This window comes from Echinops telfairi, unplaced genomic scaffold (genome assembly GCF_000313985.2).
Source record: "Echinops telfairi isolate 266 unplaced genomic scaffold, ASM31398v2 ScPeMD7_43;HRSCAF=161, whole genome shotgun sequence".
NCBI classification, from domain to species: Eukaryota; Metazoa; Chordata; class Mammalia; order Afrosoricida; family Tenrecidae; genus Echinops; species Echinops telfairi.
Window position 1 is genome coordinate 996,070 of NW_022103941.1, and position 12,250 is coordinate 1,008,319.

Consider the following 12,250-nt stretch of genomic DNA (forward strand, 5'->3'; position numbering starts at 1 on the left):
TCTCATAGTGGGGCTGGCCATGTGGTCCTCTCTGTGGACTGGCTGCTCTATTTGGGGTCATAGTCCTCAAGGCCTGATGGGCCAGGATGTGCTCCAGTCTCTCCCCCTCCCCTGTCATCTGCTCCTGTGTGCTCTCGTCAGATATATCCTTCTCCCGAAGCTGCAGATTCAGTGCCATCCATTCAGATAAATTCTTCTCGGGGGGAGTGATCTGATCTTTTAATAGTCTCTAGTACTGAGACTGGCTCAGCCCTTCTGCAAGAAAAGCAAGCTTCCTACTTTCCTCATTAGTTTGTTAGGGTGAGGTTTACAAACTACAACATGGTGAATCCTACTGTTGCCATTAAGTCAGATTAGAGAAAGAAAAAATTGAAACATTTAACACTTTTAAATGCCAAATATGTTCTTCTTAAACACATTTTTATTTCTCTGATACAGTTTTTAACTGCCTTTCAGCAAAGTGTGTTTGGGGCAGATACTCATTACAATCCTAAAATGTTTACTCTTATTAAGCAAAGGTTAAGTGGCTGGTGATTAATGACAGAAATGCCAGAGAACTAATTTTAAAAAGCTTTAGCATTTAAATGTTTTGTTTTCTAGCATAGGCTGTTTCACAAAGAGCAACAAACCATTGCTGTGTGAGATTCTTAAGTGTGTTGTGAACACGCTTTTCAAAAATTAAAAATGGAGACATCATTAAAAAAAAAAAAGACCAGGCTTTCTTGTCTGACGGAGACTGGTGGAATCCCGAGACTCTGGCCCTTTGCGACTCTTCACTCCTGGAACTGTACTCACTCCTCTGACTCGGGTTTCTGTCAAACAACATACAGGCTTGGAGGGGAAGAACAACATCCAAGTGGGATGCACTCCTTAAAACATGCAACTGTACAAAATCAAAAGGACAGCATTTGCTCATGGATAAAAACTTGAAAGCAGGAAGGGACAGGAAAGAAGGATGAATAATAATGGAAAAACAGGGAGGGTGGAAGTAGGAAGAGTGCTGGTACATCTTGGGGCCTGCATCAATATATCAATTGCTGAATGGAAAACCAATTTACTCTGTATATATTTTTTTGCTGTAAAAAGAAGCTTTATTGTTTTCATTTGGCCTCCTGCTTGGAGGAGGGTTCCAGGGTGGTGGCGCTGTGGCTGGCACGGGGGCAGGTTCAGGTAGAGGGGCTATGGCTGGCAGGGGGAGGCAGAGGGCCCCTCGAAGGTGGCCCTGCGCCGCAGTTCCTAGTCGGGTTTGAGGGTGAGCCTCTTGATGAGATACTCACCCAGCCCGGCCTGGGGGCTGGCCATCCTGTGGAGGTGGGTCAGGTCATCTCCCACCTTCTTGAGGGGTTTTACCTCCTGGTCCAGAAAGTGATTCTACAGAAAGTCACAGAGATGGGGGTCAGTGTGAGTGGACGCCACGCATGCAGTTCTAAAAAGGCCTGGTTGAGGGTCTTCTCCAGGGCCAGTGCTGTGGGGTTAAGGGTAAGAGGGAACCCCACAAAACATCACAGGTTTGGTAGGCGCAATTGTACAGCGATAATAAGTAGAGATTATAGGAAAGTCATAGAGAGCATGAGAGTTAAAGGATAGAGTCAAGTAATGGAGTCAGACGCACTTCATGGTAGCATATCTCACCTCAACCCAGCTTGATGGTTCTCGTGGAGGGGGCTTAGCCGTCAGAGAAGAAGCCGCTGCTTCGTCCTCCTTAACCACCTTCTCCAGCCACCCCCTCGAGTACCAGGGAGCCTCGCTATTTATTGCTAACCACGCATCATAGTCATACATCACAGAAAGGGCTATACAATTCATTCTAGAACAAGTTTGATCACTCTAATGTCTCACATAATAAAACAGACAATTACTATTCTGGGAGGCATGCAAGTTCCCTGATGGTGGACAATAACTTGAGTCACCAGGAGGGATATTAACATAGGCAATACAATCAATAGGAGAGGAATCACCTAAGGGTGTGTCCACATTGGTTGTGGAATAGACAGTGGTGTCTGCTTGATCTAGACAGCTGATAATGGCTAACTAACCTTGGTCACCCTTGGGCGGGTTTGCCCTCTCTTGCAAGTGAATAGACAACCATTATCCTTATCAGAAGGGAGTGGGTCTTATTCAGGGTGAGTCAGACTAAAAGTCTAGCCACTACAGATGGCCAATGTTAAGGAGAATAACCTCTGACCTACTTTCGCTGCCTATTGTACGGTTACGCTTAAGCAGCTAAGTCTGGTACATATTTTGGGGAGACAACTTAAGAGAATTCCTTCTGTTCCCCACACAGTGCAGCTTCCATGGCATCCAGGTTCTATCCCACTCATCTTGGGACGGCTTCTGCACATCCTGGAAGAGGACGTGGCCGCCACACTAGTTTTGCAGCTTCAAGAGATGCTCGGCTCCCTCGCACTTCTCCTTTGCCAGCTCGCGGACGCAGTGTCCCATGCCCTCCAAGGCCACATCATTGTGGTTGAAAAAGAAGCCCAGAGGCCCGTAGATGCAGGTTGGCCAGACGGTTGACGCCGGCCTCAGCTTCTACGGAATAATTCTGATGGATCTGAGACCTCATGACTGGTCAGTTTGGAGGTCACTACACACAAAATAATAGTATTAACTGGTCCCAATAAAAAGGGATGGCCAAGAAGATGGTCCCAAAGGTTACACCAGGAAAGGAAACTGGAGAGTGGTCGTAGGTTGGAGGCAGGGAGTCCCCGGATCTGTTCCGTTCAAACACCGTTGAAGCAAGACACAGATCCACGGGACTACAGGGTGAGCTTCTGTAAAATTTTAAGTCAATGAAAAGTTGAAAAAAATGAAGAGCTCATGTCTCATCATTGATTTCATATAGGACAGTTACCATGTAGCTGTAATGAGTGTGGGGAACTTTTTACCTGTCTTTCTAAGTTTTCTTGACACAAAGAATCCCACAAAATTGAAAAAAGCAAACAACGGGGCTGACAGTTCCGGGGGAACATGGGATAGGGGGAGGTGGGGGGGAGGGAAGAGGTGTTAACAAACCCAGGGACAGGGAAACAACATCAATTGTGTAAAGTGGATGGGGCAAGATATGTTAAAATAATAATAATTTATAAATTATCGGGTTTGGAGGTACAGAGGAGCGGGGAGGGAGGGGGAAAATGAGCTGACACCAAGGGTTCAAGTGGAAAGCGGGTGTTGTAAGAATGATAAAGTCAACATATGTACTAATGTGCTGGACACAAATGACGTATGTATGGATTGTGATGAGTTATATGAGCCCCTAATAAAATGATTATTTAATAAAATAAAAAAAACTAAGGGTAGTGGGCACCTAGCCCATGCCCCAAGGAACCAGTCCCCAAGGCAGTTTACCCTACACTTCCTGAAGAATCTGACCTTCCCCTGCCTTATGTTAGGGGAGGGATCACCCCAAGGACTACTTTAGTATCAAAAGAGCAGGCTTTGTCTCCTCTACACACCAATAGTGGGCCCTCTCACAATGTCCCCATTCTGCCCCTGCAAGAGGCACAGCCTAGGACAGGGAAACCAAAATACAGATCCTTTTTTGTTTATATCCATTTTTTAACCAGGGATTTATACAATAGGAGAAACCATCATTGTCCATTTTCAGATAAACCACAGCCTCTAATTAGTCTCTTAGAGTCTGTGTTGCAACCCCACCACCTCACTAGGGATGATTGCCATGAATTACTAATCATCGTCTTTACAGTGGAAGTATGAAGTCACATTTGTCAGGAATCCCAGAAGGAAAGTATAGGCTTCATCGGGGGTGGGACCATAGAGAAAAATTCGGACCAACTGGTGAATGTATTTCTCCAGAATAGAGCCAGATGTGGCTCAAATACCTCAGAGGGCATTCGTAGTCTGGGGACTTGACACCGATATCTGCTAGTAGGGTTAAAAAGAGCCACTAGATGCCCCACAGAATTGTCTAAATTTAGAAATGTTTTCCAGGGGCCACAGGAATCCCTGGCTGCCTTTTTAGAACAGCGCCAGGAGGTTTACTGTACTGACATTTCTATAGATCCTGAGAACCCTAAAAATAACAGAACTATAAAATTGGCCTTTGTTACTCAATCTGCACCAACTATCCAGAGATAACTCCAAAAGTTAAATGGGTTAAAAAGAATTATTTTCCCCCAACTATTAGAAGTGCCCAAAAGGTATTTTCCAACAGAGATGACCCAAAGAGTAAACCCAGAACAAAGGCAGTTGTAGCAGCCTAACAAGAGACACAAGCCCATGGTGCCTATTATAAAAATGAAAGACATTGGAGAAATGAATGCCGTCAGAAAACAAATAATGCCCCCACCCATCCATCTTGTGCTGTACTTAGCATATTAGAAGAAGACTGATGGGGTCAGGGCTCTTCTAAACTTGGGCCCGGTGAAGCCCAGCTTCACTTTACAAGTGAGGGAAAATATGTTAGCTTTTAGGCGACACTGGAGCTACACATCCAATTTTAACAAAAACAATGTTCAGGGACAAGATTAACATCCAAGGGAGTACAAGAAAAACTTCTACCTGCACCTGGACTGCAAATAGGTCAGTCAACCTGGCAAACAACATAGTCACTCACCTCTTCATAATACTCTGACTATCCCTAGCCCCTCTTCAAAAGAGACCGCATCCAAAAACTCCAAGCTAAAATATCCCTTAAAGGGCCACACCTCAAACTGTCCCTTCATGTGCCCACTGCATGCATCATACTAACCTGCCCATCAGAAGAATATCTATTACACAGCTTGAAGCAGCCAGAGACTGTTCCTGCCAGTGAGGAAATGGTGCACTTGCACCATTTTCAGGCAGCCTATTTAACTATTTAGGCAGGAACAAATCCATCCCGATTAGCCAAGCACCACCTGCCCATTGGTGTGCAACTAATTCCACAGATGCAGACCTAGAAAAACCTCTGCATGGTAGACACTGTTCAAACAATCTGACCAGACCTCACTGTTGTCCCCTTGAAGATGCCAGATAAGGTATTATACACCTACTGTGAAGCAGTTTTGTCCTCAATGGAACCAGGTGTGCAAGTCATTTATTCTCGGGCTTTCCCTCACAGGAACTCCACTCACAAAGCTGACATAGTTGCCCTAATGAGGACACTAGAATGGGCTAAAAAAGGACAGTGTGTTAGTCAGGGTTCTTTAGAGAAACAAAACCAGGACACTTATGGATATATATACACACAGATTCGTACAGCACAAAGAATATAGCAGCTAATTAGTCCTCACAGCAGTACAAAGGGCTCAGTTCAACTCACTTCCATGGAACAGTTTTAGACTAGAAGTCCTTCAACTCACAAGGGCAGGTGGATCCAAGGTCAAGGAAGCAGACAGCTGAGTTTTCCCTCAAACAATGCTGGCAGAATCCTCCCACAGGCAGCAAAAAGCAGAGTGGGCACCAACAGTCAGCAGCGGAGGAGTGTAGCAAAACAGGCCCAGATGAGATTTTGAACTCAAGCAATGCAAGACGACAGGATCCACCAGCCTCAAGCTCAAGCAATGTACACAACAGCAGCGTGGTGAAGCAGATCTCAAAAGATTCACAAGCTCTAGCAACATGATCCATGGGTTGGCTGTCCCACAGTTACTGTAGCTTACAAGGTGAGGCAGAGAACAAGCTAAGCAGATGAACACTGTTTATATCACCAGAGAGCAAGAGAGTGAAGGATGGGCCTTGCCAAGCCATTTTTCTCTTTCCCCTCCAATCTAACTGAAACCCAATTAATCCCACATGTTCTTATTGGCCATGTTGGCACAATAAACCTACCTGTCACAGTCTACCACTTGCCAACTTGGCACCTGTATGTATTTCTTTGGCCATATATAATTTCCAGACATTAGTAGACTTACACCTAACATCATACATCTATCATACATATTGAGATACTTAAGGTTTATTTCACCAACCTGGCCAATAAATGCATGTGAGATTAATTGAAGGGTGAAGAGATAAATGGCTCAGTGTTTATATGAGTTCTTGGGTCTCTTGACTTTCTAGTTCTTGGGTCTCTTGCATTCTGATGGACAGACCAGGGTGCCGCTGCCTTAGCCGGTTCCCTGCTTCAGCTTTCAAGGCTCACTTCCTGTAAGACATCCTGGAGCTGAATCCACATGGGCCTACCCTGATGCAGCCCTGGGTGCTGTAGCAGCCACGTGGAGACCCCTGCCAGCACTGAGAAGCTTACACACTCACTGATTCTCTTTCCTCCTGCAGTCAGCATTATTGCGTGTGTTTTGTGAGATTAAGGAAGACTTTGTAGATTGGTGTTGGACATATGGGGTAATGTTGGATTTATAGGCTTGGACAGCATTGGGTTGGGATGTTTTCTTAATGTACACTTACACTTTATAAAAAAAAAACTCTCTCTTATACATATGAGTTACTGTGGATTTGTTTCTCTAGTTTACTCACACTTACACACATATAAATGAAAACACACTGAGCCCTCTGTACTGCTGTGTGAACTAATTATTTTTTATATTCCTTAGTGCTGTATATATACATTTTATATGTATATATTTTTTATATATGTATATATAAAATCTTAAGTGTCCTGGTGTTGTTTCTCTAGAGAAACCTGCCTAAAACAGTTGGTATCAGGTGTGCTTGTAGAGAAACAAGATAAAAAATATGGGCTTCTCAAATTGTTTTCCAGCCTGATTAGGCTTAACAGCACTGATAATGCTGTCTCTACCCCTAAAGGCAAGGATAAGTCTGCCACTATTACTAGAGAGGGCGGTGCTAACTTAAGGTGTGAAGTCGCAAAGCTTGTATCAACAATATCAGAAACAATAGATGAGGCGCTGCTGAGAGGAGAGGCTCTGGGTTATAGTGTGTTTGATATTTTCCAGCAGTTTTGTCAGGGTGAGAAGTATAGACAAGAGCGGGTTGGCTGGCCTGAAGTTTACGGAGGTGCGTGGAACCTGACCCTATGGTATGACCTAGCCCAAGGGAACTGGGGTTGTTTAGAATTTGTGATGGGTCCATTGTCTAAAGGCGAGGAGAACAATGGGCACCCTGTTGAGGATAAGTGAGGCAGTCCAAGTTGAGTTGACCAAAACCCAACCAGATGAAAAGGAGATATTTGAGCCTACAAACTGGTGCATAATGCTGCTGACTTTATAGACGACCTGTCCTGATTTGATTTTGCTTATTGATGTGGATGTCACAAGGCTCCAACTGGAATGAAGATGCTTCACATTAAAGAATATGGCTGTCTCCTCAGAGCACTGAGTTGATGTAAGTGGGCAGCACAGAAATTGGATACCCAAAATGGGAGATAAAGGCTTACAAACTTTCTTAGGTGGGCTAATATATTCATAGGATTATAGTATTACGGTGTGTTACTTAACTGCAATTGTTAGGCATAGAATATTGCTGCGCTGTTCACTTATATAATATTATGTTTAAATGAGGCTTTGGCACATACTGAGTTGTATACTTTTTACTTTCATTCTGTAGGTACAGATATGAGTTTATTAATGTTTTGTTAAGAATTATGTATGGCTGAAGAGTTGTATAATGTGTCAAGTTGACAAGGTTGGTCTGTGGTAGCTACATAATCTGGTGTCAATTTACTAAGGGGTGTAGTCTAGTCTGTCAATCAGGTCGCAGGTTGATGAACTTATTTGGAGGTGTCACAGAGATAAATAGCTCACTGGAGGCCAGATACAGACAGACTCTCTGCCTTGTATTTTTGACGACAAGATACACGGAGCTACTCTACAGCCCTGGAGCTAGAGGAGCCACGTAGGAGACCCACACCAGATCTGAAATGCTTACACCACCAATGTATCCACAAAACTTTCCACCCACTGGCCTGTGATCTTCCTGCATTTGGCATCATTGCATGTGTTTCATGAGTCTGAAGAGGGATTTATAGACTGGTGTCAGACCTATAGGCTAATATAGGACTTATGAACTTGATCTGGATTGGGATGGGATATTTTCTCAATATTCACTTACTCTTGTATATAAAGCTCTTTCTTACACATTTATGAGTATCTGTGAATTAGTTTCTCTAGTCTACCCAGTCTAACATAAAGAGTACAATTTTTTTAAATGCTGTCCTCCTAAGGCCATCTGGCTACCAAAAGCATTGGCCTCAGTGCATTACATAGGACCCCAAACAGGTGATTCCCCTGGACCCAAGAGAAACCAAGCTGCTGACAAAGAGGCCCGGGGAACAGTGCCCAAACCAGTGGGGCTCCTATGGCCATGGTAACTCTACAAGATCCAGTGCTTCCTCCCTCACCATTATACACCCGGAAGTGTTGATTTTGCAGAACAATCAAAAGCCAAAAAAGAGCCCACAAGGAGGTCAATGCTCCCTGACAGATGGACAGATCTTGGTCCCAGAGGCTTTAGGCCACTCCTTGGTAGGAGACTTGTTCCAGTCACTCATGGAGGTCAAACTAAGTTAGCTGAGTTGGTGCAAGAATGGTATTAAGTCCTATACCTCAACTAAATTGTTTTTCAATAACTTCCCAGGTGCACAGCTTGTGCTAAGTCAGCGGTTCTCAATCTGTGGGTTGTGACCCCTTTGGGGGTCAAAAGACCCTTTCACAGGGTCTCCTAAGACCATCAGAAAACACATATTTCCAAGTCTTAGGAACAGAGACACTGCTCCTCTATTAGTCTTCAGGCGGATCCGCCCACATGCAGATCCGCCCACATACAAGTACCCAGCATGAAGACATCATCGCACCAACCCCATCACATACACCCCATACAAATACAGGTGTATGTGACAGGATTGGCACCATAATGTACTTATGCAGACCAGTCACACGTATAGAAAGCAGCTACTTTGTAGAGAGCAGCTACTGGGCAGAAAGCAGCTCCTGTGTTGAAAGCAGCTACTCTGCTAAAAGCAGCTGTATTGAAAGCAACAGCATTGGAGGTAAAACGACACTTCAAGAATTATAAATACTGGATAATGTAAAATCATGTACTGTAAAACCATCAAGTACTGCAAAAAATATGTCTGTACCATGGGAACTTAATCTGGATGCTCATCAGTCTTTTATATTCAGCTGTGGTTGATGTGAATACTGCCCCCATGTGATAGTAAAAAGTATGTAAAAATAACAACACAAAATGGTAAATCATAGGAAATTTTAATGAACTGTATTGACTGCACTATGCCATGTATCATCTTTTGTATTATTTAAGCTTTTATTATGCATTATTTTCATTAGCAAACCATCCCATGACGATGGATCATGAAGAGAAGAATGTTAAGAAAGAAAATAAAGTGAGGATTTTTTACAGTATAGTTTGACCTCAATCATTATAGCAGGAGTTGAGAAACTGCAATGTTATTTGTAGTGAAGTTCTTTCAGCTGAATCTATGAAGCCGAACAAATTAAAATGCCATTCTGAGCTTTGCTGTCAAGGATACCAAATGTTTTAGCAAAGCTGATGGACTCAAGAAAGCCAGACTTGACACTGTAGGCAAGTACCACAAAGAAAACGTAGCAGCCATTGAAGCTTCATATTTGGTGGCACTCAGAATCGCCAGATCTATGAAGCCTCACACAATTGCTGAGGAAGTACTGTTGCCAGCAGCCAAAGGCATTGTTTGCATTATGACAGGAGACAAATTTGTTATGAAATTGAATGCAATTTCCTTATTTAATGAAACTGTCCACGGAAGAATAGATGACATGTCTGCTGATATTCTTGATCAGTAATCCAGGAAATTAAATCTGCTCCGCTTCCAATATTTAGCATCCAGCTTGATGAATCTCAGACATTGCAAACTGTTCAGTTACTGGTTTACCTGAGGTATATGAATGATGGTGACTTTAAAGATGAGTTTCTTTTTCGCAAACCTCTTGAAACGACAACTACTGCACGTGGTGTATTTGACACAGTTGGTTCATTTCTGAAAGAGCATAAGATATTTTGGGAAAATGTTTGTTGTTTTTGCACAGATGGTGCTCCAGCTATGCTAGGGTGTCGACAAGGATTTCAACGTTTGGTACTGAATGAGTCATCAAAAGTCATCAGAACTCACTGCATGACTCATCAACAAATATTAGCAATGCTGCCACAAGAGTTACAAGAACTAATGAAAAGCATCATACGTTCTGTCAATTTTGTAAAGGCAAGCACTTTAAACAGTTGACTGTTTTTCCAACTGTGCAGTGAATTGGGTGCGTCAAATAACGCTCTGCTATTTCACACTGAAGTGAGATCGTTGTTGAGAGGAAAAGTTTTAAAACATTTTGAGCTTCGTGATAAACTCAAAACAGTTTTTAATCAGAAAGCAAGACTGGAGTTTGAAAAAATTTTCAGTGATAAAAGTGAACTGTGGAAAATAGCTTATTTAGTTGACATCTTTGCCATGTTGAATGAGTTAAATTGATCACTGCAAGGAACAAATGAAACATGCCTCGAGTTGTCTGAAGAGATCCGATCATTCCAAATGAAACTTCAGCTTTGGGGGAAAAATGTTGGATGAAAATAAAATTTACATGTTGCTACCTTATCTACTTTCTTTGAGGAATGTGACATTGAACCAGACAAAAGCATTATGATGATAATTTCTGTGAAAGAACACTTGCACGCACTTGCAGACAAAATTTCATCATACTTTCCAAATCTACCTGACGCCCCGTCTGCACTTGCCCATTCACAGTCGAAGTTGAAGATGTTTCTGAGACAGCACAAGAGGAGTTCATTGAACTTATTAACAGTGATGCAGTGAGAACTGATTTTTCTAAAATGCCAGTTACAAAATTCTGGATCAAGTGTTTGCAGTCATATCCTGTTCTGTCTGAGACTGTGTTGCACCTTCTTCTTCTATGTCTAACAACATATATTTGTGAAACAGGGTTTCCCAGCTTGTTGGTTATCAATTTTAAATACAGAAGTAGACTTGCTGTGGAAGATTATCTTCATTGTGCTCTTGCAAAGACTGCTCTGGGAACTTCCGATCTGGTGAGAAAGAAGCTATCTCAAACTTCACACTGACATTTGCTTTTTATGCATACTGTTGTAAAATGTAGCAATGTAGTTTACTGTTGTTATATTAAGAATGTCACCAGTGGTACACCATGCTTCAAGACAAAATTTCATTTATTTGTAATTAGAAAGAAATATTTCACAATATATAACTACATATTGTGCTGTGATTAATTACTATGCTTTTATTATGTTCAATCTGTAACAATGAAAATACATCCTGCATATCATATATTTACATTATGATTCATAACAATAGCAAAATTAGTTATGAAGTAGCAACAAAAAAAAATTTATGGGTGGGGTCACCACAACATGAGAAATAGTATTAAAGTGTCACAGCATGTACTGTAAAACCATCAAGTACTGCAAAAAAAATCTGTACTATGGGAACTTAATCTGGATGTTGATCAGTCTTTTATATTCAGCTGTGATTGATGTGAATACTGCCCCGATGTGATAGTAACAAGTATGCTAAATAACCACTGTGCTAAATAAATGCAAAATCTGAATCAGAAGGACCCTCTGAAATCCAGATGTGAGGGCATACACCTGGAGAATATTGGGAATTAGATGTTACTGAAATAAAACCATCCGCTTCAGGATACAAATATGTATTAGTATTTGTAGACACCTTTTCAAGATGGGTTAAGGGATTCCCTACTTATTCTATTATTAAAACGTTATTGCATGTAATCAAACCTGTTTTGGATTGTGTCTGGGGTCAGACAACGGGCCAATATTTACCACCCAGGTATTTCAACTTGTATCTAAGAGGCACTCAGAATTGTTTGGAAACTGCACTGTGCCTTTAGACTCCAGAGCTCGGGGCAAGTCGAGAGAATGAATAGGATCTTAAGAGTGGTCCCTACAAAGTTCAATCTGGAAACCCGTGGAAATTGGACAAATCTTCTGCCTGTTCCCCACAATAAGCATGTTGATCCCCCTATAAGCAGGGATTCACCCCTTATGAAACAATGCTTAAAACACCCCCTCCAATGCTCCCCAAACTTGAGGAATCTCAATGTGCACAAATACTTACTCACAACCTGCTTAAGTCTTTATGGGCCCTACAAATGACTCAGCATCAGCTACACAGATCAATGTGAAATATTGCTCTCCCATCCCCAGTAGATGTTGCCCGTCCACCAGCACACCCTTTCCAGCCAGGAGACACCTTTCTGGTAAAGTGGTTGACCTCTACAGGACTTACTCCTCACTGGAAGGGACCTTATACCATCATCCTCACCACCCTCATGGCTGTTCAGATCAA

General features: G+C 42.4%; 1 pseudogene; it reads right to left on the reverse strand.

Moving 5' to 3' along the window:
- Positions 1–1,236: 1,236 nt before the first annotated feature.
- Positions 1,237–2,566, reverse strand: LOC105979918 (annotated as a pseudogene).
- Between the last annotated feature and the right edge of the window lie 9,684 nt (positions 2,567–12,250).